Raw genomic sequence first — 5,400 nt, 5'->3', positions numbered from 1 at the left:
CGAGAGGCCTGCATATGTGTTTGCAGCCGAGTCTGTTGTGGGTGATGAGAAGCCGTGGTATTATGACATCAAGAACTTCCTCAAGACTCAGGAGTATCCTGAAGGTGCGTCGAAGAATGACAAGAAAACCCTGAGAAGGCTAGCTGGAAGCTTCTATTTGAATCAGGATGATGTGCTGTATAAGAGGAACTTTGACATGGTCTTGCTCAGATGCGTGGACAGACCCGAGGCGGACATGTTAATGCAGGAAGTTCATGAAGGTTCCTTCGGTACTCATGCCGGCGGACATGCAATGGCTAAGAAATTGTTGAGAGCGGGTTATTACTGGATGACTATGGAATCCGATTGTTTCAAGTATGCTCGGAAGTGCCATAAGTGTCAAATTTATGCTGATAAGGTGCATGTACCACCAAGCCCTCTGAATGTCATGAATTCGCCTTGGCCGTTTGCCATGTGGGGCATTGATATGATTGGAAAGATTGAGCCTACTGCTTCGAATGGACATCGCTTCATCTTGGTTGCGATTGACTATTTCACCAAATGGGTGGAAGCAGCTTCCTATGCTAACGTTACCAAACAAGTGGTTACCCGGTTCATCAAGAAAGAAATCATATGTCGTTATGGAGTTCCTGAGAGAATCATCACTGACAATGGTTCGAATCTCAACAACAAGATGATGAAAGAGCTGTGTAAAGATTTCAAGATCGAACATCACAATTCTTCTCCTTACAGACCGAAGATGAATGGTGCTGTAGAAGCGGCAAACAAGAATATCAAGAAGATTGTGCAGAAGATGGTCGTTACGTACAAGGATTGGCATGAGATGCTGCCTTTCGCTTTGCATGGGTACCGTACCTCAGTACGTACGTCGACCGGCACAGCGCAACAAATCGGCCGGATCGACTCGCCACTTATGCAAAACCAAAACATCAGGGGGATCAAGGCAAACGCACAAAAGAGGCAACCCCTTACTCCCTTGTGTATGGTATGGAAGCTGTCCTACCTGTTGAAGTGGAGATTCCTTCTCTGAGAGTTTTATTGGATGTCAAGCTGGACGGAGCCGAGTGGATTCGAACGAGGTTTAACGAGTTGAGCCTTATCGAAGAGAGACGGCTAGCAGCTGTATGCCATGGACAGTTGTATCAGCGAAGGATGAAGCGAGCCTTTGATCAGAAAGTGCGTCCTCGAAGCTATCAGATCGGTGATCTAGTTTTGAAGAGGATCCTCCCTCCCGGTGCAGATAACAGGGGCAAGTGGACTCCTAATTATGAAGGTCCGTATGTTGTGAAGAAGGTCTTCTCCGGTGGAGCCTTGATGCTTACAACTATGGATGGTGAAGATTTTCCGTCTCCTGTTAACTCAGATGTAGTCAAAAAATACTTCGCATAAATTGACCCGCTGGACAAAAAGAAAAAAAAGAGTCCAGGCAAAAATGGGCATCCCGGCGAACCAAAAAACAGAAAGAAAAGGTTCGGGCAAAAATTAGGGATAAAAATGAAAAGAATTTGTACATCCGGTAAGTCGAAAACCCGCAAGGGCGGCTTAGGCAAAAATGGGTATCCCGGTGGATTGAAAACCCGAAAGGGCGATCCAGCCAAAAGAGGGATTAAAGCGAAGACTACAGTCTGAGTTGTCTGTACTTCATCAAGCTTTGTCGTCTGCCATCTCGAGAGATGTGATCCGTCCAGTCATTCTTCTCAGAAAGCAAGGAGTTGGGAGGAAAACTGATGATCTGTGAGTTATAACAGAATTGGGAAATAGTGGATGCCGTGTTCACATTGCCATTAGGATAGATTTTTCCTTTTTCGCGCAATTACCTCTTTCTAGGAATTGCTTCCCAATGTATTTGCCTCTTCAGGCGCATTTTCAATCAATAAAAGTCGTTATTCAGATAAATGGCTCTTTGGTTTTTATTTTTACTGTTTTGTTTGCAAAAATGTCCGAATTTTTGATAAGCATTGCATATAAGAACATGAAGGCTACACAATAACGTGCAAAAAGATGAAACATTTGAAAATCATTTTGAATGTTGAGGACACTTGAGCGTATCTTGTCCATGTATCCCCTGGGGGCATTTTGTTGTGCTGTTTTTCAGGCTGGCATCTGTGAGGACGTTTCCTCAGCAGATATTTTCCCCAAGCAAGTTTGGAAGCTATCAGAGCTATGTTCCCCTGTGGAGACGTCTGTGGATAGTGCCTTCTATTCCCCAACAGATCTAAGGATTGCCTATCCCCAGCAGGCCTGTATTTGCCGATTTCCTCCCGAGTGAGGCAGACTCATTGAAATTTATCTCCAGCATTTATCCTATCTGTGGACTGAAGGATATCCCCAGCGGAGTTTACCTTTCCCCAGCAGCAGTGTTATTCTCCAACATGAGTGAGAAGTCGTTGCTCTCCCTGCAGAGTCTCCCCGCAGAGTTGGAGTACCCGATCAGTTTTGGCTCCCCAGCCGGAGTTTTTCATCATTTTTGCATTTTTGCATTTTGGTGATCATTGCATCCTCAAACTGCGTAGCATTCCCATTCAATATGGAGCATTACGCCATAGAAAAATTCAAACATATGCATTCATGTGTTAACCCAATCAGACAATATCCCCGGCAGAGGCGGATCATTTTGTTCAACATCGGTGCAACACGCCTGCTACAGTGACTCCTGACAGCGTTCAGGATTGATATCCCCACAGAGGTTTATTACCTCACCCGTTGGTGACAGAAAGTTTGTTTCTCCCCAGTGAGACCCCCAGCAAGTGGTCAACCTTGCCTTGACATATCTAAGATGTCGTTCTTGTGATACCGGTAAGTGTCATGCTAGCACTCGCGTGTGTTTCTTTGTTTGGTGTCGGTAAACACCATTGTTTCGGTGTCTGTAAACATCGGGTTTTCCCCGTCCAGTCAGTAAATGTCTGGTCATCATTTTTGGTGTCGGTAAACACCATTGTTTCGGTGTCTGTAAACATCGGGTATTCTCCCCAGTCATCGGTAAATGTCTGGTCATCATTTTTGGTGTCGGTAAACACCATTGTTTCGGTGTCTGTAAACATCGGGTTTTCTCCCCAGTCATCGGTAAATGTCTGGTCATTTTTTGATGTCGGTAAACATCATCTTTCGATGTCGGTAAACATCGAGTCTTTTCTGCAGTCATCGGTAAATGTCTGATAATCCCCAGCTAGAGATCCCCAGTAGAGTCATCGGTAAATGTCCTATCTGGTTTCCAGTTGCAAATACTTGTTTTTTCCCTTAGTGAAGTGTTTCCCAGTCATTGGTAAATGTCTGGTCGTTTTTGGATGTCGGTAAACATCATCTTTCGATGTCGGTAAACGTCGGGTCTCATCCCAGTCATCGGTAAATGTCTGGTCATGCTTTGTTTCCTTGTTGATAAAATCAAGATCCCCAGAAGTCGGCAGTAAACGTCTTGTCTGATTACACCACAAAGATTTTGTTCCTCCTCAAGTGGAGACGCCATCGGTAAATGGCCCCGTATTCTTCGATATCGGTAAATATCAGATCCCCAGTTGCAGTAGCCATCGGTAAATGGTCGAGTTGAAGTTGATATCGGTAAATGTCAAGTTTCTTTGAAGCCACCATCGGTAAATGGTCTTGCTTCCTTTTACATCAGAAGTTGTCTCCCAGCAACCATCGGTAAATGATCTTGCTGAAGTTGATATCGGTAAATATCAAGTTTCCAGTTTCTAACCATCGGTAAATGGTTTCGCCTTTCTGAAGTTGTCAATTGCAGGCGTCATCAGTAAATGATGTGGTTCTCCTTGTATCATATCCGGCAGAGTGCAAATTTCCACGGTTCTTGGTATTCAATCCCTGTTTACCCTGAAAGTCTGACAGCCGTTGCTCTCATCCATTCGGGTTCCCAGCTGATTGAATAGGGGCAGCTGTAGCACCTCAAATTTGCACCTATCATTGTACATGCATTTTCATATTAGGTCATAGCATATCATGGTCCACTGCATAGCATTGCATTGTCCCATTTGCCTCAAGTGCAAGCCAATCAAGAAATTAGGTCAAACTGGTCAGGAGATCAGTCAGTCAAGCAAGCAAGCACAATTCTCAAGGAGCCAAGGCCCTAGGGTTTGTCCAACATGTTCACATGACTTGGGGATCCATTTGAAGTGATTAGGTCAAAGATTGGATGTTCAGAAGTCATCAGTCAGTGCACAATCAGTCAGAAACCCTAAAAGTCAACTGTTGGTCAACTGTCCATTTAATCAGTGATTGGATGATGGAAATTGGTTTGAGAGGTCTCATTCATGTCCATATAGTCCTCATATATCATGGCAAACACCATCATGGAAGAATTTGAAGCCAGATCAGAAATTTCCAAAAATGGAAACTGGACCTGTAATTGAAACCTGCCCAAAATGGAAAGTCTTGATCCTCAAACTTACATCATGATACAAGCTTCAAATGAATTTTTGCCCAACATGAAAGTTGAAGATCTTGTTCTCCCATTTCCAAAAAGTCCAAGAACACTCAATTCCCATGTATGGTTGGCAAGTTATGATCGATTCATTTTCACAAAATCTTGAACTTCAAAAGGCCATATCTCTCAAACCATTTGGCCAATTTGGGTGGGGTTTTTTCCTACAAGTCACATTTGATCCCCTCTTTCCAAAAATGTAACTTTCATGTACCAAAACTTCACCAATCAAAATGCCATTTTTGAACTTGCCTTAATTAATTTCAAGTGAGTTGAATTTTGACTTTTCAAAATAATCATTCCCAACCATTTCTACCATTCAAACATGTTCTGAAATGTTGATTAAAACTTGTTGGAAGCCCATTCTTGTGCAGTACATGTAGCCATTCCCTACTTGCTTGAAAATTGGCCAAAAGTACAACTTTCAACCACTCTATCCCACATTTTCATGGACTGAGATTTGTACCACAAAACAGCAGTTTTATTCATGATTTTCTGTCAAATGAAACCCCTAGTTGCAGCATCAAACACTCAGATTTCATTTCATTCTCTAAAAAACCTCATTTTGTGCATTTTCCAAAATCTGCCAAAAATTCTCAAAGAGACTAAGCCTTGCCTTACCTAAAACAACATCCATACAACATTGTGAACCTGTTTCAACCATCATTCTGCAGCTGTAAAGCCATGTTCATGGACTGTTTTGGAAGAGCTTCATTAATGGCAGAAGCTATTTAGAGCCAAACCAAGCCATCTCAAGCCAAGAATCTTCACCATTCATTATTTGAAGCCTTCCAACTCATCTGTTTCGAGCCAAAACCATCAAACAACAACTATATCACAAACTGCCCATCAAGAGGTGAAATTTCGATTCTCCCTTTTCTTAAATCTATCATGATACACTTGTAGGTCTTTCTCTTGTGATGATTCTGAACCAAACGTTGTTTGATTTCGTGCCAAAATGAGAGAGA

Source organism: Lathyrus oleraceus, chromosome 1 (assembly GCF_024323335.1).
Source record: "Lathyrus oleraceus cultivar Zhongwan6 chromosome 1, CAAS_Psat_ZW6_1.0, whole genome shotgun sequence".
Taxonomy (NCBI): domain Eukaryota; kingdom Viridiplantae; phylum Streptophyta; class Magnoliopsida; order Fabales; family Fabaceae; genus Lathyrus; species Lathyrus oleraceus.
The sequence above is the reverse complement of the archived record's forward strand: the minus strand, read 5'-3'. Positions refer to the sequence as shown.